This window comes from Lontra canadensis, unplaced genomic scaffold (assembly GCF_010015895.1).
Source record: "Lontra canadensis isolate GAN:19392208 unplaced genomic scaffold, GSC_riverotter_1.0 scaffold37, whole genome shotgun sequence".
NCBI classification, from domain to species: domain Eukaryota; kingdom Metazoa; phylum Chordata; class Mammalia; order Carnivora; family Mustelidae; genus Lontra; species Lontra canadensis.
The window spans coordinates 9008288-9032090 of record NW_022631031.1 but is presented as its reverse complement, the minus strand read 5'-3'; the positions used below and the strand labels follow the sequence as shown (position 1 = coordinate 9032090).

General features: G+C 42.0%; 1 protein-coding gene across 5 annotated transcripts in view; it reads right to left on the bottom strand.

Moving 5' to 3' along the window:
• Window positions 1-23803, bottom strand: part of PAG1 (phosphoprotein membrane anchor with glycosphingolipid microdomains 1) — a 128012-nt gene that overhangs the window by 22225 nt on the left and 81984 nt on the right. Inside the window, exons 1-4 of one of the 5 annotated variants that reach the window (XM_032869125.1) lie at window positions 16467-16477; window positions 14577-14582; window positions 13187-13190; window positions 4919-4932 (exon numbers count right to left, since the gene is read on the bottom strand). The exons of the other annotated variants lie outside the window; for them this stretch is intronic. The gene's annotated coding sequence lies outside the window, so the exon portion shown is untranslated. Of the gene's footprint in view, window positions 1-4918; window positions 4933-13186; window positions 13191-14576; window positions 14583-16466; window positions 16478-23803 lie in introns of those variants that run through there. 5 annotated transcript variants of the gene reach the window in all.

The following is a 23803-nucleotide window of genomic DNA, read 5'->3' as shown; positions in this document are numbered from 1 at the left end:
GAATGCTTATTTCTGTAGGAAAGATGAGGAGTAAAATTCCCAAGCAAACTCTAAAAATGAGCGTTTAATGATTTATAAGGAAGAGAAGAAGAATAGAGATGCGCATATCAAGCAAATAATTGAAAAATAAGCCAAGTACGTCTTAAGGCCAAACCTGAACACAAACCAAACCTTAAACACCGCCACCCGGCTTCTCTGCACTGTCGCCAAAGCAGCTGAACGTCTCTCGGGAAAAGGCACAGCAGGGGACACGTCAGTGCCTGTGCACATGGATCCTCGCGGCCTCTCAGCGCTGGTGGCCCCACTACGCCCCTGAGCTCGGCGTTCCTCTGACCCCTTCTCAGCAAGGGCCTTTCATGCCTTCCTCTCTCTTCCCTCCCTCAAAAGGCATTGGGGCTTCCATGTCTCAAGGGAAAGAGGAGCCTTAACTATTCTTGGCTCGCCTCACGTTTTTTCATCTGATGAAAGCCTAACCACGCTTCAGATCTCAGTTGAAGTGTCACTTCCTTGGAGCCACTTTCCGGACGCTGCTATCAGCCCCCCTCTACACACACACACACACACACACACACACACACACACAGGCATGCACGCAGGCACATGCCAGTTTAGGCCTGTTTTGTAAAAGCTTATAAAGCTTTTTGCTTCATGGCATTACTCAAAACTGAAATGATGAAGCTCTTCGCGGTCTCCTCCATTGGCCAAAGGTCAAAAGTGGGCGCTGAGAACAGACCTATCTGGTTCACAGCTATAGCCCTAGCGAGCGGCACACAGTAGGCACTTAATAAATAATCTGAATGAATTAACAGTCGAATGAACTAATAGAGCAGAGGAGAAAAAGAGGTGAATGTTGGCCAGGCCTTCAGAGATGGGAAGGATGAGAAGAAGCTGCTCTTTCTCAGTCTTTTCAGATGGTGTTCAAATTCCGCAGGGACTCAAGGAATTCCAAAAGTCTGCTTGTCAGCCTCCCTGATAGATTTCCATGGTACTGCCTGCCTCCCACCTGTGATCATCTTGCTCTACCCAGGCCCTGAAGAGCCCTCCACGTGCCAGCTTTGACTCAAAGGCTTGAAATCAAAAAGACTGAAAAAGCCCAAGTGAGTGTGTGCTCACTCTCCGGTGAGTACACTGGACTGGACTAACACTGGACTGGACCAGTCACTCTCCCGCATGTTATGTTACTTCCTCGAGACTGAGGCTCGAAGATTAAGTACTGTGTCAAGGGTCACACAGCTAAAGGTTTCCTGACTCGGTGTCCCCGGAACTTTCCACTGTAGCATGACACCCAGCAGCGTGTTCTCAGGGGGCGGGCGGTGGCCAGTCCCACGCTGTTCACCATCCGCAGCCGTCTGCCTGTTTGGGATGTGGGAGCCTCACCCTTCTTCCTGGCCCTTTCAACTTCCCTTTATCGTGACTTGTTCTTAGCACCAGAGGTTAGAATGGTCAGTCTCTTCTGGCTTACTCACTGCTCATTCCCAGCCATGCATCAGCACGTGCTCTCCTTCCAGGGAACCTAGAGAACCCCATGAAGGCTTGGTGTTTACCCAAGGGTCAGCTTCCTGAGACCAGGTCTTGACAGCCCCGCTCTCTTAAGCACTGTTGGCACTGTTTTTATTTGGCTTCTCAGGTACAGTGATTCAGCCAGTTTCTTTTCCATAATAGTAAAAGGTGTGACCAATAACAACTTACGTTTCTTTGCTGGCAGGTTCCGAAACTTACTGCTTGACCTAAATGCCTCTCAAATCCTCCATTCATGGCTGATGGTACCTAAACGATCAGGTATGTTTTAACAGCTGGTCGGACTGGGGCTGGAGGGCTAATTACAAATGCTCCAGTATCCTTCACATGCCAATTAGCTTCTACCAAGCCCTCCCCCGAAAGGTGCTATCTCATCGAGACTGCACATCAAAGGGCGCTTCTTCTGGGAGAGGTCAACTCTCACGATGGGAGAGGCAGAATCGAAGATGATGGCAATCTGAGTGGCGTGCCGAGGAATCCCACTGGAGCACTGGTTTCACCGAGAGCTGGGGCAGAGTTCGGGCAAGCAGTCTGGCATCCCTGCCACACCTCCCAATGTGGTTCTACACCCTCACGCGAGGGCGGTGGGCGTCAGAGTTCGTGTTCCCCCAGGTGCCGGCGAGAATGTGGCTCCGCTTGGCCTCCGGGGCCTGGTATGCCACGGCCATCTTCGTTCTCTTCTTGACTGTTTTTAAAACACTATGAATTATTTATGTCATAGAATCAGCAGACAAAATCCTTTTTATTGACTCTGAAAAAACACAATCAAAATCTTCAAAAAACATCCCTATGAGTTACTTGCTGCTGTTACTGGGAACCCCTTGGGGCTGGGACTAGTTACAGTAGAGTAAGTCCGAACTTGTATTTGAAAGCACAGGTTCTCCGGGTTCATCCTCAGGGCCTTCTGCCAGGAACGGGGTACTCAAGGGCTCTAGAAGATTCCCAAGTGCCTTGCAAAGAAGTGGCAGGGCAAGGGTTCCTGCAGAGCAGAACTTCTCACAGTGGGGGCCTGGACCAGAAGCCTCATCGTCTTCCGGGAACTCGTTAAAAATGTAGAAATCCAGGCTCGCCTGAGGCCTGTGAATCAGTCAGGGTGGGGCCCACAATCTCTCTCTCTTTTTTAAGGTTTTATTTTAGAGAGAACGCAAGTGGGGAGGGAGAGGGACAAGCAGCCTCTGCACTGAGCACAGAGCCTATGTGGGGCTTGATCTCATGACCCTGAGATCTTGATCCAAGCCAAAATCAAGAGTCAAATGCTCAACGACTGCTCTCTAACAGACTTTAATATATCTACAGATCATCTGGGGATCTTGTTACGGTGCAGATTCTGAATTCTGTGTTTCTCACTGGTTCCCAGGTGAGGTCTGGGCTGCTGGCCTAAGGACTGCATTTGGAGTAGCACTAGGATACATGATCATCTTCCTTCCAACTGGGGCTGAAGAGTCATCCCTCCAGATCCCTGGGGCAGCTTGGTCTTCATTTCATTCAAGGCTATGTGAAGATGAGGCCAGAGCCCTGTGTCACATGACTTTCTTGATTCCCATAGAAGTACTCCAGGGAAAGGCAGCTCTGTACCAATCCAGAGACCCATGAAATGCCAGTGAGCAGATGTCACTGTGTTCTTTAACATAACACGTTCAACCAAGCCCAAACTTCCTGCGCCTCAGTTTCTCCTGAAAAATGAAGTCATTTATAAGGTTTCTTTCCAACTCCAAGACTCTGTCATTTTATGAAAGTAGCCAGAAATCCCTCAGGTCTAAAATAAAAACTCAGGGCTTTCCACCCAATGGGAAATGTTGACCCAGCAAGAACACGAAATTCTCAGTGTGATCAATAGTTTCAACTCCCCAGAAAGCACAGTCTTAGTAATTCCCAGGAAAACCTGACAAGGCCGCAGTGGTTACGGGAACGTCAGGAAGAAAAATCACAGGCAGCCTTTTCCGTCAGTGCCTGAGCCAGGAACCAGTCCCAGCGGCCTCTGCCGTCATCAACTCCACTTCCAGCGAGCCCACTGCAGAACACTGGCGGCGCAGCCGACTTACGAGTCTGTTTTTTTCATCAACATCTAGCTGGCATATTTACGCATTTATAATTCATATTTATAACAGCCTTTAAGTAAAATGCAAAGACAAAACAAAAAATATGCAGATGGGCACACACCTGTCACAGAGAGAGAAAATGCTGCTGCTGGAAGCTTCTGAGGCATTTTAAAGGCGTATGCTCAAACTTAGGAAGATCTTACAAAGAAAGCAAGTCTGGAAGGGATCTATCTAATTTCTAACCTCAGTATTTGATAAGCCTGAAGAGGTTCCAAATGTAATAAAACATTCTGGAGAAGTGCTCTGTTTCTATTATTAAAGACGGTCAGCTCTTTGTGCTGGTTTCATTAGTTTCTAGGCTAGTATCTCTGATATTTCTTACTCTTTAACACAAAGGCACAAAGTGTATTTTACTCTTTGGCACTCTGTAATTCATCAAAAAAAAAATTGTTAAATACCTACTATGTCCCCAGCATGGTTTCATCTTCTTGAAAATGAGATGACACAGGTCTGAGGCAATTTAATTGCAAAATTCAATATGCAGGAGGAGAAAAATATCTCGAAATCAAGTTCCTAACACAGAGCTATATTTTGATCAAAGACTGTAAAAAGCCCATTGTTGAGTTCCAGGCACGTGAAATCAGAAAGAAACAAAAAGCCGCAAGCCTTTTCACTTCTACCATGTTGCATCAGTCACAATAATTGCAGCTTGATTCCATTCAGCTTGGTGGCAGAGGCGCCGTGGCATTGACGCAGCCCCAGTGCCCTTGGACTGATGTTGTTTCAAGCTGGGAACTGTCCTCAATGTGTCTGGTGGGTTCCACGGACAGCCTCTGCATGGGCACAGGGTGGGAAGGACCACCTCCCCTGCATGCACTCAGTCATAGTTAGGGTCAGCCAGCCTCCAGGGACAGGTCAGAGGGCAAGGACCAGGGAAGGTGCCTGTAGAGCTCCACCGCCTCCTAACTAAGTGGGAGAAAACTGCTTTCACCTTGTGGTTAAAGGTGGTTAAAGGTTAAAGGCTTAGAAAACCAAATATTCGTGTAAGCATTGGCATGTGTGTTCAAAATCTTACGAAGGCATACGTGGAACAGACCAAGTCACCTGGTAAGGGACAGGGAGGCAAAGGCGAAGGATGAGAGGGTTGAGGCCGGAATGCAGGCACCGTGTGTGTGAGGTAGGCTGAGGGAAGAGATTTCTGTCATTTTTACCCTGCTTTACCACTTTACCTATAGCTGGCCTTAATCTGTGGTTACTTTGTGAATTTAAGAAAGATCTTTTGCTCTCTTCTTTTGCACAATTTAGGGAAGATAAAACCACACTGATGGGGTAGGGGAGTAGTTGTAACAGAGTGGAGATACCTTGGAGAGAGGTTCTTACACGACTCGATCCGGCACGACCAGACAGAACTCGACAACAAGAACCAGTCACCTCCTTCGGGGAGGTCCGTGTTCACTACAGAGCCACTCACATGCCAGGGAGCCAGAAGACTCTGGACCAGACAGGAAAGACAGATGGCGCGAACTCTAGGTTCTGAGGAAAGACATAGCAGGACACAACAGGATCATACTTCCGAGCAAGAGAATGTTTCCTCAGTTTAAAGGAGGAGTAGTTTGTGGTCTGCTGAACCACCAGTCCTGATGCAGTCAAGTGCCTCAGTTCAATGGCGGCCAGCCCCCGCTCTCCATCGGCCTCGTCAGCTGCCTGTGCCTTCCTTCCCGGGCATAGGAGAGCACCAGCCATTGCACTTGTGTCCCTGAGGACCCCCCCACGTCCCGCTTCACAACGCCTGGGGCACTTGTTAGCTAGGCTGCTGACGCCCGGGCCTGAGCCTCAGATACTCTGATATGAGAGAGTTGGAGTGGGGCCCAAGAATCTGTCTCTCCCATGTCCTAAGTGATTCTGAAGTGAGTAGTTCACTGAAATCCACTGGCTCCAACTTTTTTAGGAGCCCAGTGGGAATCCCAGTGAGGTGGGAGTTACCCGACAAGCTTTCAAGAGTTCTGGAATCCTCAGAATAGACACAGCATTTGGCCAGGGGGGTCACTGTGGGAAGAATTAGGGAAGGATGAGAGGAAACGTCTTTGTAAACACGGTTTCCGTGTGCTGTATTGCTTCTGTTGGTTCACCCTGTGAAAGGAAAAATCTACTCCCGTATTCAGTCCCCATGTGCAAGAGGTAGTGAGACTCCGGGGGAACCCATCGGGGGATCTCTGCAGGGCAGCTCCTCTCCTTACACTGTCACACAGCTAATGTGATTATGAGACCTAATGAACTGAAACTAATGCAATTTTGAAAATCTTCATAGCTAATGAAAATCACATCTTCTCCCTCCAGATTTCCCATTTTCTCTGTTTGTAAGCCCTGAATAAAATGGAAGTTATGGGTTGAGGCTATATTTATGGAAAGTCTTAATATAATTTGGAGAGTTCTATATTTTGAGTGTCACAGTGGCTCCAAGTTGAAGGGTCACATTTGGAACTTACATTCAATGCCACAGTGCTACGGAATGGTGGAAGAGACCTAGAATATAGATTCAGGACACTGACATTTTAGAGACAGGCCTTTTTCCCCTGCTGACTTCAAAGCACTCCGAGGTATGTCAAATAGTTAGTGTTGTCACTCTGTCCCAATTTCCATTTTTCCTGGAAAGTGGAGAACAAGAAAAGTCTTTCGATTGCACACTAAAAGCTATTAGCGGGGTATAGCTTTGACATTCCCCCACCCTTCACTTCTCTATGCTAGGTTTTCACCCATTTGCGGGAGAAGGAATGTTTCAAAGGCACTAAATTGAGAGGTAGGGGAGAGGCCTATGGTGGCAAGCTTCACAGGCTGGGACAGACACATCTTAGAGACGTGCTGTGGTAAGCTTGGGAGAAAGGGGCCAGCCACATCTCCTGAGGGTCCGAGGGACCCAATTTTAACTGTATTAAGAAAAGAATTTTCTTATTTAAGGAGTATAAGGTAAAACTATTTACAACTTAGAAAATGGAACATGGGAACTCAAATTTTGCACACGGAGTCAAGAATTTGAATTCACTCTTCTCCGCCACTGACATTGAGATGTTCTGCCTTTGCTAACAGCACACACTGTAACAGGTGACTGGTGCCTCCTAGAGGTGTGCAGTGTCACCGCAGAGCTGTGCTGGCAGCTTCGTAAATGCATCCTGTGGGGGAGCTAACAGTGGGATTTGATCCTGAGAGGGGCCCTGCTTAATTATTTCTCATACCTCTATTACAGGAAGACTTCAAGAAAAATATACTTACATAAGGAACAAGAAGGTATGTTTTTAGACAGAAAAGAAATTCATAAAAAATCAAAATAGTGACTGACATCTAGTTATTGCCATTGGGAAAAGAAATTAGTATTTATCATTTTAATTCATTGGATTAAATGATCTAAGCCAAGTGGCTTCATTCCAGTTCTTTTTGTAAGCAATTATTTATAATGGTTATGAGATTCCTCAGTACTAATTGTAAAACAATACATTGTTAGTCCTGAAATTTAGGAGAAGGATTCAATCTTTTTTACGTTACTTTGCTTAGACCTTTCTTCAAAGTCTTTGAAATTTTACTTCATTTTATTTCGTTGGTGTATTATCAGGAACAAGCAAGTTTTAGGGACAGCTGGTCTGCTAGCAGTAACCTGTGTACGTGGTTTCATTTTCCTGACATGATTAAGAACCATCGGAGACATTCTACAACATTCATTCGTCTGTCATAAGTCTTTGATTCTGGAATGGAAGGATCCAGGGTCCATCCAAGACACCAAGGTGTATGATTTCAAAGAGTCCCCAAACTATTAAGACTCTCCCCAAGACTGTGTCGGATCACTCAAATTCCAATCTTTCATATTTCCTAACAGAGTTGTTCCTGATGCCTTTTCCCCTAGTCTATTACTGGATATGGCTTTCAGATGGACTAAAGGACAGACTGCTACCCCGGCTGACTGGAATATAAATATCCTCCATATCAGAGCTGATGGGGTCCTATTGTCGTGAGCGAGGGCTACACTAGGTAGCAGCTAAACCTATGGACTAATGTCTTAATGAGGTGGCTGTTATAAAATAATAGTATAAGAAACTGTCAGGATTTGTTTATATGCATTTTTTGGTAAAACTATTAATGACATTGTTCTGTTTTGTAGTACATAAAGCTTTGTGTGTCTGTGTGATAAACTCAGAGATTTTAGTGCCTGGAAAAAGGCTTTTTATCCTGCTACATTAGTTTGCCTTTTTTAATAACAACTCAACTGTATGTATGAAAATCATATTTCCCTTTTCTCATCCCCTCTCATATAGCTGGCTGGAAACTCAAAGATGTAATTATCCTCAATTATGGCAATTACCTTAGTCTAGCTCTTTCTTTCCTCTCTCGAAACCAACTGCAACTGCAAGTTTTTTATTTCAAACATTTTGAAGAGCCTTATATATGAATGTCTTTATTATAACAACCTCAATATTTCTTAGAAACAAATCTTAATTTCTAAATATTGCACACATGAAGTTTTAAATTTAGTTATCATGAACTGCTTATAGATTTTAAAAGTTTTCAATGTCTAGAATAGGTTTTATAAGAAGAGACTTTTTTTTAAAAAGCAAAGGATAAAGGGAAGGAAAGAGGAAGGAAGGAAGGAAGGAGGGAAGGAAGGGAGGGAGAGAGGAGGGAAGGGGGGAAAGGGATTTTCCCACTAAGTTAATCTTCTGGATCATAAGTTCTGACCTTTACTTTAAGGAAATAATGAAAGAAGTATCCAGATGATATACAAGATACAAAGACTAAGATAACTGAAATCAAACCAACTTTATCCTAAAGGTTAAACAGAATTAGTAAATTCCTCTGAATTAGATTAGGGTTTTCAGCCCTGGCTACAGGGAAACTTTTTATGGTATATGAAATGCCCAAGCCTAACCCTAGAAATTGGCGTCAGTAGGGATTGGGTCTGGATATTGACATTTGTAAATGTGTCTCCAGACCATCTGAATACATAGTTAGGACCGAGAATCACTTAGCTGGATTATTCATTCATGTTTCTAAATGCTACTTCATCTTATTTCTTATGGTATTGAAACCTGCATAGTCAGGATGTGACCATGTGAAAAAAAAAAAAAATAGCTCACCGTTCCTCTTCCCACACAAGTCCACACTGGTAACCACATCAACCAAGTGTTTTGCACACGTATATCCTCAGAGCTTGGGCCCAAAGAGAGCATGTGTAGAGTCTATTCTGGAAGGTGGTATCTGAGCTTGCAACATAAAGACCCAGACCCAGAAGACATTGGCACTGAGGCACATTCTCTCTCTGCTGTGTTGTCTACATATGTTTCTCTGCATTCCTCAGAACACTAATCTAGAAGTCGTATGGCTAAACACAATTGACTGGATAAATAAAAAATAATTAAAATGGTTAATTTTAACTTTAATAATTAAAATAATTCTATTTTTAAAGTATATTCAAATATAAACAACAAGAAATAACAAAAAAAACCCTCCTGATTGTTTACTGGTTCTCACATAGCCCTGGTTTTCGGTAGCTTGTCAAGGCTGAGCACAAGGACGTTCATTATCTCCCACTTGCAAAGTGACCCACAATTCTTACAGGTAGAGAGTGTCCTGGAAATGAACACAATAGACGACGATACTTTGCATTATACTTTAGGCTACTTTAGCTTTTCTCTTGATCTTCATTGCTTAAAGGCATTTTGTTCACCTCAGACAAACAGTTACTGCAAGGCTGCTGTGGCCTTTTCCTTCCAGCTCTTGGTCGTCACCCTGGGTCTTCTATCCTAAGTCTTTGTCTGCTGGAATGTTCATCCTTTAGGTCCTAGCAGAGCCGCTTCCTCTTCGTTTTTTTTCTATCCGGTTCAAGCACCATGTTCTCAGGAAGACTTCCAAAGCCCTCCTTGCCCATCCCCACTTCAGCCTTTATCTATCCCATTATCCTTTCTTCCTTTCCAGGCATCCCAGCTGAAAGCATCTTCTGTGTTAGACTTCGTGTTTACACTTGCAGGATCCTCTTCAGGGTATAAGCCCTATGAGGACCCTCTGTCCTCGCAGCTCTAACTCCAGGACCCACAAGAGCAGCAGGGGCTCCATAAACCCCGACAGGGCGTGTGACTGCATACATGTGCAGGCTGACCAAGACTGTGCTGAGGACAGTCATGTCCCCTTGAAGGGTGAAACTACTGGTAGTAAAAGATAATAAATGAGAGTGTGTCCAGTGGCAATTTTAACCTTTAGTTCCCCAGGCAATATGCACGTGCTGGGATTTTAATGAGACCCACGGGGCCAGCTGCGTTTGCAGAGAAGGCGATTTGCACCCTGTGCCTTGCTGGCTCTACGCTTCTGCCGGAGGGCTTCTCTGTGCGCATATCTTGTAGTCTTGGCTGTTTCTTTCACTTCCCAGCAGAAAGCAGCTAGACATTAATGTTTGAAACAGCACTCCCAATCTTCTGTTGAGGTTTCTTTAGACCACTTTATGGGGGGGCAGGTGCGGTAAACACCATGCTTCTTTGGCACTGGATCCTGAGGGAACCAAGGAGAAGTTTTTGCATCTCTTGTTATTGGTCTTTCCTATCCAGGTCTGGCTTGGGACAGGAGTTACATTGCAAAAAGCATCCACTTCATGTTGGGGGATTTATTATGGCCTGGGATCTTTTGTCAGTAATCTTACCCTTCCATTATTACCACATGATACTAATAGACGTGGCCAGGAAGTCAGCTGTAGTATCTTCAGGACAAATCCTACTGACATATGGAACCGACAGTTGGACACTACCTCTATTCTGAGGCGCTTCTGTTGGGTCTAGATTAGCACTTTAAGCCATATTGATAACACACTCTGCCAGCCTTCCAAATATGTGCTATGTTTGCATGTCAGCTTCATTCAGAATCTTCAGTATTTCAGTTTCCCATTCAGTACAGAAAAGTATATTTGATATCACTAGCAAAATAAGCTATGTTTGTATCCTGTGAAACATGCAGTTTAGTGCCCTCGCCCAGAAAAGGCACTTGATAAATATTAGTTCCTCCTTCTGCTTTCCTTGCTATTTTAACAAAAATGTATTTTATTAAAAAATATATTTAAGGAATCTGCATCTTTTAAAAACTCAAAGTATATAAAGTATTTAAATGTACAGCTGGTATCTGATTCTCTTTTTAGTTAAATGAGCTACACTGAATGCACAGGGTGAACTGTAATCGTTACCAACATCAGAATCAGCCGCTTCGGACGCGGGATGGTTGATCACACTACAAAGTTCGAAGAGATGGTAGAGCTTTCCTTAGCCAAATCTAATACGCACAAATTTGTGTTTATAAAATAGGGGTATTATGACATGATACGAATGTTTTACCAAAAATACTATTTTAAACGATGACCAATTCAAATTTGTTTAAAATATAATTCAATTTCCAATAGACTTTTATGGAAACATATAGGAACCTAGTAACGCAGACAGTAGGCCATAAACAGTCACAAAGCCAGCTCAGAACTAACTATCGTTCCTCAGCAATGCTCTTCCAAAGACGGTTCAAACTATAGGGTTGGGGCTGATGGGAAACTCTGTAGTGAGTGAGTCAGGATGATTACACCTGAACCCAGTGATTAATCTTAATGTCACGAAAAGAGGTGTAATCAGACACTGGGTTTTGCGGTGCAAGACAAGGCACTAACTATGAAGTCTTCTTGCCAAAATATGAATCTGAACTGATTAAGCCTCTAGATGCAACCATCAGGCCACTATTCATCTTTTTTTTTTCCACTTCTATCACTGAAATGATCAAATAACAATCAAGGATTTTGTCTGGCCGGGTCAGTTAACTCACACTCATGAGACTGTGAGGTTTGTGATTAAGCTTCTATGTGTCTGTCTGTGTAAAAAAGGAAGAACCCATTTTATGTGGGCACCTCGGTATGATTATTCATAATGACTGTCATCAGTGTGTCAACTGAAATGCCGCGGGCTCATGTGTATGGAAATGAAAATGACAAACCGTGGTGCCAAATGCATGCTGAGAAGACATTCCCAGAGCCTCACTCCTCTCCCTGGTTGTGTGATACTGTGATTCTTCTCTGAGGTTCAGTCTTAGGCCCTTTTCCTTACTTTCATCTTACTCTCTTCCTGGCATCTTATGCACCCAAAGTCCTATGATGTCAGTCTGCCTTAGCACTTGTTATGGCGACGGCAGGAACAAGGCAAGAATCACAACATTATTCATAACGCAGGGAATGGACACGGGGTCAGGTATCTGACAGACACAGGCGAATTCCTGCTTCTGTGCTTAAGTCAACCCAGGCTCCGGGTGGAGCTTCTCAACCTGAGTCCTCTCCTCATCTACAGAGACCGGGGAGCCTTCATATTCCCTCAGCCCTCAGGTTCAGAGCAGCTATTATTATCACATTATTCCTGTGTAATACCTCAGTTTATCAAACATTTTCACAGATTTTACTTTTTGAGTAGCTTAACAATTCTGTGAGAAATTTAGGGCAGAGTTTATTTTTCCTTCTTTCTTTTTAAAAGATCATTATTGTTGTTTGAAGCTGAGGAAACAACAGACCAGAGAGATTAAGAGGCTGGCCAATGGCCAAGACCCTAACTAGGAAAGAGTGGAGCCATCCCCTTCCACTGCCTTCCACTCTAGATCCTATAGTCTTTCCTCACTATATGTGGTATTAAAACATTGTGGTCTCATACGAAATGAAGTTCTCATCAATGAGCCAGGAAAGCAAAGAGCACACAGCTGCCACCAGCCACCAGCTCCAATGCCGCAGGGGCCTGGCACGTACCGCAAACACTGAGGCAGCCCAGGTGGATATTAACCACGAGGAAGTAAGTTTCTCTTTCTCAAAGAAACAGGTTTCTCGTTTTTCTTTAAAGAAAGAAGCCGTTCATTCTATCTTTTGCTTTCTTTTTAACTTTACCTTAAGAAAACCACAGCACAAAACTATTAATTAGTGGTGATTAACAGTCAACCTGATGGGTGGGGAATAACAGAGTAGGGTGGGGACTGCAGCCAATGATGACTCCCCACCCTCCATGTTGGGTGTTGGTTGCCATCCTTCTGAAAGGTATGGCATCCTCTAAAAGAGATAAAGTTCCATGGTCTTAACAGGAAGAGGAAGGGTGGTCCTTCACTGTGTCAGCCTGTGAGAACTTGCATGAATACTATAGAGGTATGAGGTTGAACTAATATTTACATTTTCCTAATCATCTAAAATCTGAAGAATGAAATCAATTACGCTTACTAAATCTGTCGATGGTTTTCGTGTGACTAGGGTTTCCAATAGCATTCAAGGCATGTGCTCAACGTAAAATGTGTAATATACAGTACATTCCTTTATAGTAACAAACTAAAAACCTTTCGATGTCCAGGGATTTTGAGATTGAGGACAGCACATTTGCATTTAATTTTTATTTATAAGAAATCATTGCAGTATTTTAAGAGATTTGCCAGGTCTGCAAGGGTAAAATTCTCTCATCTGGGTTCAGAAACCCAAATACAACTTCTAGTTTGGCAAGCAAACGTCAAAAAATATGGAATCTCCCTTAAAGACATTATGTATAAACAGAGCCATCACATTTAGAATAGCAAGCCCCAGATGGTCTATTAGTATCAACAAAAACCACTGTCCTTGCCAGCATGAATTTCATAAAGCAGAAATCATTCCCAGGCATGCAGAGACAGACACATCACATCCATGAATACTTATTACCATATGCTCTGGACCAGGTAAGGGACGTTATTACATGGCCCATAAAACAATACTTGAAAAACAAACACCAAGTGTTCAAATAAACTGTTTACTCTGATGGCGAGGGCACTGAAGCTTTTATGGAAAGCATGGCCTGTACATCTGTGTTTCAGAGTGAGACCGGATGGTGATTATGGCTGTGACCTGCAAGCTTTAAAGGCAGAAGCAAGGCCATGAGCAAACCTGGTTGTGTTGGGCTGTCTTGAACATTTTAATTTACATTCTCTTTTTCTTTCTGATGACCTAAATTTCTGGGATTCAACATTTCTGTTAATAGCCATATGATGCAACTACAATGTAAACATAAATGTCTGGACAATCATTATTGGCAAAATAAGGAACTGAGGCTTATGGAATTTCAGTAGCTGTCCTTCACCCCTATCGCTCAGAGAGGAGGAAAGTGAGAGAGAGGAGGACAGCCATAGGTCTTAATCTCTCCACCTCAAGGACTTCCTAAAATCATAAAAGGAACTATAATATGATGGAAGGGGAGCCCCTGGAAACCAGTGTCAGCAGGTGGACACAGCCCTTTGTGGGCTGTGGGGCTTCTGGAGGTGGAGGGCTGGGAACACGGGCTGGATTAGGGATGCAGAGCCCAGGGGTCATCCGAGATCCCTTTGAGGAACTTCAAATTACCGCAGTTGTAAAAAAGCAGACACTAGCCTCAGTGAGCACGTGCCATTTTTCTATACTACACGTTCTTGAATAATCTTCAATGTTCTATTTATTTTAAAGAAGATAGCCCTTTTTTTTGGACCCAGTTCACATCACTGATTAGAGATATTCTAGCTGTCAGATAGATAAATCTCCATTGAATACAATTTACAGGATCCAAGAGCAGTTTATGGATCAATCTGGAACAATATGGGGGTTAGCTGGTTTTGTGAAAATACTTAAAACACAACAGTGAAAAAAATCAATAAAGATTTATTAAGGCTGTTTTTTTTTGCATAGGTTTAAAAACGAGTTCTAACCCATTAAAAAGGACTTAAATATTTTTGGGGTTGAAATATAATGCTTTACTGTCTCTAACTTTTTTCTTGAGTTGACCCTTATTAAGCATGTCTTTCTCCTGGGCAGATGTAAAAATGCCTAGCTCCACTGCTGGTTTTTCATCCTCATCAGGTGATGACACCTGAATTCCAAGCCAAGATATGCATGCACTCACGGGCAATGAGCTTTTCCCTACTTGTACCATCTTTGTGCAACAGAGCAAGAAAGCATAACATTTATTTAGCCTTTGTGAATACCAGTTGGAGGTTCACCTAATACTCTTTAAAATAGGCAATTAAAAGAAACCTGGCTGAAAATCTGATTTCTAATGTATGCAAGAAAAAGTTAATAGCTTCTTTTTATGGAACATCTACCATTTGCCAGATGCTTTTTAACTTAGAGCCTCACCTAGAAAAATCAAGTTACATTTAACTTATTCTTCATAGGATTTTTGTGAATGATAGGTAGGTTTAGAAGACTGTACAAATGGTTACAATTCTTCTCTTCCCTGTGTCCTCACTGCTTGCAATTTGACTTCATAGGTCCTTCCAGTAAAAAATGTTGCCTATGTCTCTACTCTTAATTCTTGCTTTCCCTTATGACTTGCCTTGTCTAATGAAATGTATCAAGAAGCAACAGCGTGTCAATTGTGAACCTAGACCATAAGGTTTGCATGCTTCTGCTCTCTCTTGAGATCCTCTGTGTGAATAAGCCCAGACTAGCTGGCTAGATGAGCGCCATGTGGACCAGACACCCGCACTGCACCCCAGCTAGGAGCAGACACCTAGCCGACTGACAGTTGACTGCAGACATATATACAAGCCCAACTGAAATCAGAACTGCCATAATGGCCCAGCCGACAGAATCAGGAGCCAAGTAGACCAGAGCCAAGTAGACAGTAAACTGTGGCATGGTTTGTTACATAGCAAAAACTAACATACAAAAAGCATTACTCTCTTCACTATACTAAAGAGAGCTATGGAAGTTGGTAACTTGTCTAAGGTCACTCAGATGGAAAGCTGTAAAGCTCTCACGTTATTACATCTGTCTTATGGGCCCGCCCACACTGTACTGATTTTTTTTTTTTAAGTAAATGATGTAAATGTAAATGAAAAAGTACATGTTGAGTGCCTTCTACATGCTCTGTGTTAGACTGGACATATTTCCTACATCTGGGAAATTTTACAATCTCTGTTTTTCACTAAGGAAGCTGCAGTTTGTCAGGTCTGCTCATGCTATTGCTTTCGCCTCCAGTGCACTGTTTGTTTTCCTGGTTTGAACCTGTTCAAACCATCTCTCAGACACCTCCCTTAAATGTCCCAAGACAGAATTAGAGTTTTCACCTGTGGCTTGATTGCAAAAATAACCAAAATTACTCTCCCTCTTTCTTTTATCCTCACCCTTCGTAATAGGACTTCTTGGTATCATCCACTGAGAGATCAAGTCTATTTCCCGAGCCCTTGGATCTAGACTGGACTTGTGACTAGCTCTGGCCAAGAAGCATGGCAGACATGACAGTGACAGTTCTCAAATCAGGCCTAGGGTACCTTATATACCTGCATTCATTCTCTAGGTAACCCTAACTCCCTCATGTGAGGAGGAACAGGTGAGCCCTGCTGAAGGATGAAAGGTCACAGGGACCACAGTTTGACCAGCTAGGTTGTCCAGCCCACACCCCAGACATGTGAGAGCCCAGCTGAGATGAGCAAAGCGAAACCACAGCTGAGCATTGTTGTGTGTGGGAGACTGGCTGAGACCAGAGGAATTGCCCAACTAAGTCAAGCTTGAATTGCAAACAGCAGAAGTCATAAATGGTCATATTTAAGCCACTAATCTTATAATGAAGCAAAAGATAACACACAGATCCTTTATGCTTTAAACCTTTAAAAGTACTTTAAAAACTTACTTTGGAACAGCCCATAAATTCAATAAATGTTGTTTGAACAGAAGAATAAATGATCAAATATCCAATTACACTGAGATACAACTTCTCTGCCAAAACAAAACTCTGACTTTTTATTTTATTTTGATGTGAGTAGCTTCTTTTGGTCCTGGTTGTGAGACAGAATGGTGTTTAGCACAGCGCCTGAAACTCACCAGACGTACTCACTAAATGCTAGCTCTGACTGGTCTTGCATGTGAACTACAGTGCCACACAAAACAGGAGCCAAAGCAAACACTGTAGTGCTGGAGCATGCAATTTCAAAATCAGGGCAGACTCTCCTGGTATCTGAGAGGTGGAGATTTACGGCAAGGGACATGCTTTTGTTCTTTAATCAGGCAAGCTTCCTTCTCTTTGGAAGTTTACAGTAGTCCTCCCCTTTATCCACAGTATGGCCTTTGTGGTCTCAGTTATCCGCAGCCATCTGTGGTCCAGAGGCGCATGGCCCCCTGATGTGTTGTCACACAGTCAGTAGTAGCCTAACGTTACATCATGATGCTTCTGTCATTGCCAGAATGCATTCTGTCATGTCAGCTCATCCCGCGGGCATCATGACCAGAAGGGCAAGTACAGTCCAGTAAAATATTCTGAGAGAGACCACATTCAGATAACTTTTATTATAACATGCTGTTTTAATCATTCTATTTATTCTTAGTAATTGTTTTTAATCTCCTACTGTGCCTAATTGCTAAATTAAGCTTTATCACAGGGGATATGTGTAGGAAAGACATAGTACAGACAGGGTTCTGTACTATCTGTGGGTTCAGACATCCATGGGGGGCTTGGAATATGTCCCCTATGGACATGAGAGGACTACTGTTCACTCTTTAAATGACCCATAGCTACTGAAGTCACCCAATTTCCAAGGGTGGGAGAGTTCTGCTGTATAAAGATCATCGCAAGAGGCATCCCTCACTCCTCCATTTTTGTTTTTAATGAAAAAAAAATTTTTTTAAAGACTTTATTTATTTGACAGAGAGAGAGAGAGAGAGATCACAAGTAGGCAGAGAGGCAGGCAGAGAGAGAGGGGAAAGCAGGCTCCCCACTGAGCAGACAGCCCGATGTGAGCCTCGATCCCAGGACATTGAGATCATGACCTGAGCAGAAGGCAGAGGCTTAACCCACTGAACAACCCAGGTGCCCCTCCTTCATTCTTCCTTAAGGCTAAGAGTTCTTGACTTGGGCTGTGTATTGGAGGCACTTGGGAAATTTTAAAACAATGCCTCCAGAGATTGGCTTGATTAGTTTGGGGTACAAGCTGCACAGAGGGACTTTTAAAAGCCCCTTGAGTGATTTTATTGAACAGTCAAAGCTGAGAATCACTATTCAGCCATTCCTGAGAGTGCCTCCACCAATCAAGTGGTTATTATTCGATTTAACTTTCAAGGCAGACCTAAATAAACTTTCTTTTTTTATATGCCCCTAATCAAAATACAGCACTGAAATACTAGAGCTAGAAATTAATTTCTTCTTATGGACAATGACTGGCTAAAAAGGAATTAAGAAATAATTGTCGAATGAGTAACTTCCTAATGATTAACTCAACAAGCATAATATGGACACTTGGCAGGATCTTAAATGTCTGTAAATGGCTTGAGAATAATTAGGTGTTCAAAATTTTATTATCATTAACTAGAATACCACATAACACTATATATTATATTAAATAATAAATTCAAAATTAATCATTTAAGTATATGATCCAAAAGCACATTAACCTAAAATTTTTGTTTGAAAATGTACCTTGTATGTACTTTTGTGTACTTCATCACAAATTAAAGTAAAATTTAATATTTTAATATGATTTCTAGTTCAGATCTAATGTGGGTATTTTAAGACATTGTGGTCTTGTCTTTTTAATGCATAAGTGACCCTCATGTGGCAACAGTATTATTTTCAGGGACTATTTCTTTTTTGGCAGAATTCAAAAGTGCTGAAAAACGATGAATATTAATCTTATGCTATAAACTATAATAACTCATGCAAATTGGCTCAGTGCCAAAATTTCATCTTCAATGAATTCCATAGCTACAATCACAGACTTCTAGCACCATTCAGAGTAGAAATGCTCTAAGTCATAGATTCCCCAAGAGAAAAATCTGATGTGACCTCCTGATTTCCTAGAAATGGAAAATGAAGTACAGAGAGGTTAAACAAGTCAAGTAAAACCCCTAACCAAATGGCTGGGAACCGAGCCCAGGAAGCCTGAGCCTGCACCCTCTCAGCTTTCTGGAAAAGGGCACAGGCAAGATCATAGCAGAGCGTGTTCAAGGCCCACACAAATGGTGGTTGGCTAGATCTGGCCCCAGATTTTGCCAAAGTCTGCTACAGAGGGTTATATTCAAAGAGGACCTTGGCAAAAAGGGAATAGTTATCACTTTGTACCCTAATTATTCTTATCACAAAGCAGACTGCAGTCAATTCTACTGTTTAATACATTAGCCATAAATATAGTTATTGTAACTTTTCTAATCTACTATTAACTTTGTATATTAACATGGTACATTTGTATAGTTAATGAACCAATCCCGGTACATTATTATTAAGTAATGTCCATGTATTATTCAGATTTCCTTAGTTTTCAATAATGTCCCTTTTTTGTTATCCCATCGAGGATAGCACATTACATTTAGTTTGCACTATTTTTTATTAGTTCAACACTTTGTGTGTGGGGAGGTGTATGTAAAAGAGAGAGTGAGAGAGAGAATATGAATGCCTCTATTTGGCCACTTAAAGTGCAAAACCCTATAAATTACTGTTCTCATACTGTCTAATGTAAGAGAAAAGGCCATATGTTAATAAAGTAATCTAGAGTTTAAATTATGTGAAAAACACCGTGGAGAGCAGAAGATTAGATTAAAAAGAACTTGACATTTGGAGGGACCTAGAAACACGGTCTCTGATTTCAACATGGGTTAGCAAAAATCTAAAAAGCAAGGAATGGGACAGAGTAGTGTGGAATTTAAAGTAATAAAAGGCAATTCACATAGAACCACAGTAATGCAGAAGAAAGCAATAATATTGTGAAATTTGTCATCATTTACTTTAGGGGAGTTTGCATTTTTAAAATCCACAGAAATGCAGTTACAGTTTCCTTGCCAATATTTGTATAAAACATTTTCCAAACAAGACTGATTCATCTTACTCTGAAATGAATTGTTAGATCACAACAGAGAATGTTAAAGAGTTTGCATCCCTTATAGAAATGCCAAACATTTTACTCTGCCTGATGCTGTACTATAAATAAGGAAATTCAAATGCTAAAAATGTTCTCTAAGTTGCCAAACATAGTTCTTTAACATCTACTTCCTAGTACAAATGACTCATTCTTCCAAAGTTTGAAAATGAAAGCTAGTTACAACACACAGAGAAATGTTGTAGCTTATACCAATTAATTAAATACAAAAGATACTTCGCTTATGTATATTTCTTTTTCCTTAGGTCAAATCCACAGAAATGTTTCGTTAGACTTTTATCGAGGTTTTATTAAAGAGTAGTTACTCTGATGACAGTTGGATTTTTAAATTAACAATTAGAACAGTCAAGCAACATTAAGATTGTTGGAAAATGGTGATGCTGACTGAAATCATTTTGAAACTCATTAGCTGCATTTGAATGTAATAGATGTAAAATTTACTATAATAAAAAAATAGTGAAGTCAGAACATGAAAACTAAGACGCTATCTAACAAGACAGTACAAATTATGCTCCAAGATCCAAGAACACAAGGAAACGCAACTCTAAGAAATGCAACCTGATTAAGAAAAATAGGGCTTCTTAGGAAGAAGTCACTCTTTGGTGTAAAATGAACAATAAATAGGGGACATGACATTCATTTATGATTGGTATTTCAACATAGTATACATACGTAATGTATATCTTGCAATAAGTAAAGAGAACATCAACAGGACAGGGGCTTGTGTAACACATCTGAGGTCAGCACCTGCTGGCAGAGGTAATGGCTGACTTTCCCAGAGAGATGGAACAGGAAATGGCAACAGATGCACCTGTGATGTAGTGGGGGTAGGGGGGGGGGGGGGAAGGGAGGCAGGGCAACAGTGGTTTCATAACATTTTATTCCAATCAACTGACTCTACTGTCGGCCTTTGATCTTCTTTCTGCACCTCACTATACCTCATATTATCTCATTACCAACCACTTACTCCAGAACAGCAACATTCTCTTTAAACTGACTACAGATAATTACTGCAACGTCCTGTCCAGGCTTCACTCAAGTCTTCCCCTGCTTTGACTTGCATAAGTATGTATTCGCAAGCCTCCGCTGGAAGTGTTTGGATTAAAAATTTTAGGGTATATAAGGAAGAGGTGACTTAAGTACAATTCTTTGATTTTAGACAAGATATTATTATTAAAGTTTGTATTATCATGCTCACATATAAACTTTAATAATTCTATTTTGAGTGTTTCTTTTTTTTTAAGGGGAGGAGGGGCAGAGGGTGAGAGAATCTTAAGCAGGCTCCACAACCAGCACAGAGCCCGACACGGGGCTCTATCTTGCGATCCAGGGAACATGACCTGAACTGAAACCAAGACTGGGATGCTTAACTGACTGAGCGACACAGGCGCCCCTTGAGTGTTTCCTATTTAACAAGTGATGTACTATTCAATTTACTCTAAATTAATTATAGAATAAAATGCATGATTTGCAGATAAGTTTTTGAAAAGACATACAGGCATATGACATATATATCAAATATACAAATATTTTCATATATGTTTCAAATACATAAGTTCCAAATTATATTTAATATGTTACAATATCAAAACAGATAATAATTGCTTTTATTAGCTAATGTTCGGGTAGCTACCATTTTGGACAAACATAATCGACCTTCGATAATTTTTGTGTTTACTTATAAAACAATAAGACAAGATAGAAAGGTTTAGGCTGCTGTTTGCAAGCATTTCTCTGCAATAAATATCTCTATTTTGTCCATTCTGCCTGTGTTGTCCGCTTGCCAAGGGGTGTATGAGGACACATATATTAAGGGTATGGCTGATACTTATTTCTAATAAATAAAAAGCTGCATTGTATGATTGTCACTACTACTTTTTTTTAACATAGAATTTTATACAATATTCCAAAAAGCGGATATGAAACTTACCAAATATATTCAGATATTTAAGATTTACAGAAAGTATGATACAATAAACACCCATGTAACTACTACCCAGTTTAGGAAAAAAAAAGGTCACCAACACTATGCTAAGTATATAAGAATTTTGTCCAGAGGATTGCAGCTTAGAATGACATTGATAATTCTTATGTTTCTTGTCTCACCAGTCAGCTAGCCACTATATAAAGTTACAATATGTGATTAAATATCAAAACTAATGAAAGCTGCCATGGGCTTGCAGCATTTGAGTGACATGCTTGTTTCTCTGTCTACTAAGGGCTTTCTATACTCTATGAGGTCCTCCAACAGTATCATTTTCTTTAAAAATATTTCAGTAATCATTCTATTTACTAAGACTTTAAAAAGAGGACGTGGATTTGAACCTTTAGCACCCTAACAATGAAAGACACTGGGACATCTCTGACCTTATTAAGAGGCTGCAGGTAGATCCCGATCCAGGCGAGGACAAAGGGTAGGAACTCAGATGTGGGTGGGGGGTAAGGGGATGGGCATCCTGAAAATAGAATGGAAGTAACGACGCTGTACAAGGCAGGTCACACAAACGGACTCTGCCCGAGACACCGTCCCACTCAGCCCGCTGGCCTCCCATCACACAGCCCTCCAGGTTCTGGGGAACACTCCAGAGTCCGGGAAATTGAGCGAGACTCAGATGCCTGCACATGTGCCAAGGCAGAGCGGCTCCACAGTGTGTACTGGTTTCATCAATGAGGACAATGTATGCACAGCTACCTATGAAGCACTTTTATGGACGGCCCATCTCTTTGGCACCAGCCTGAAACAGACCCAAAATTTCGACCTGAAAGACCAAAAGGCCATAGAATTTAAAAAAACCATGAGAAAAAACTGGTCTCAAAACTGGGAACCGTTGTTTCTGCAGCAAACATTTGTTTTTAGCTTAGGAAACGTTAATTCCGAAACTAGGATTCTAGTTCCTCTCTCTTCAACCTGTTCATCAAAAAGCACTGAACAAGGAGCACCTGCCTTCAGTTCATCAAAAAGCACTGAAAAAGGAGCCTCTGCCTTCAGCTCAGGACATGTTCCTGAGGGTCCTGGGATCGAGTCCTGCATTGGGCTCTCTGCTCAGCGGGGAGCCTGCTTCCTCCTCTCTCTCTCTCTCTGCCTGCCTCTCTGCCTACTTGTGTTTTGTTTGTCAAATAAATAAAATCTTAAAAAAAAAAAGCACTGAACAAAACTTGTTTCTTTCATATCCGCCATGAAGGATTTCACAGAATTCATTCTGCATACTAACCTCCTTCCTTCCTGTCTTTCCTACCTTCTAGTCCCTATGCCTCATTTTACCCCCACCTGTTTTTAATTTACTCTGTCTTAATGCATTCTATATTGTGCCTTATTCTTAAAAGTCCTTCTGGAGCCAGGTAGGAAACAAACAATTGCCAGCTTTTCACAAAGATGAAAATAGCTTAGAGATAATCCAGTTCTATCCTCCATATTTTACGGATAAGAAATCTGACGCGCTGAGGTCCCAGTGACGACTGGTTTTAAGATGGAGTGAAAGTTAGGAATCCCAAATGTAGCTGACTGATCTTACCTCAATACCTTACTACCTTCTATGACCTGTTCTGTTGTCTCTCCTTTTCTTTTTTTTTTTTCTTTTTTTTTTAATTTTTTTTTTCTTTTATTTATTTGACAGACAGATCACAAGTAGGCAGAGAGGCAGGCAGAGAGAGAGAGGAGGAAGCAGGCTCCCTGCAGAGCAGAGAGCCCGATGCGGGACTCAATCCCAGGACCCTGAGATCATGACCTGAGCCGAAGGCAGAGGCTTAACCCACTGAGCCACCCAGGCGCCCTGTCTCTCCTTTTCTTAAGGCAGCTCTGCTCAAAGGGGTGTTGCCAGACGTTTCTCCCCACCTGGCAGAATAAAACATTTAGGAAATTCTGCACTCCTTATCTTGCTGTGGAGAGTCACAAGAGAATTTGGAGAAACCTGCAATACATACATCAATTTAATTTCATTTAATCCACATCTTTCAAACATAGCTGATCATTAATAAAACCCTCTTTCTTTTCTTTCCGGAGTGGTGGAAGGGAGCTGCACCCATTAACACAACTCTCTGGGAAATACTGGGGTCAGGCAACACCTCCTAAAGGCAGCGAAGTCCTCACAGCAGGTCAGAGAGAATTGTCAAACATCCATCTTATTGAAATATCGGCTTGAACAGTGGCTGCTCTTAGTAATGGCAAGTCCAGCACTGCTGGCCTCGGGGCTGGAGCACATTAAAAGATCCAGGACTCGGTGAAAGAGGTGTTGAGGAAGAGGGAGAGCATGGCCCTTGGCCTTTCTCCCAGCACAGCTGGGGAGGTTGTCTGCAGGCCCGCTGTGGGGTACAGCTCCCCCTGACAGCCAGGCGCTGCAGTGCCTGGAACCCTGGCTTGACCA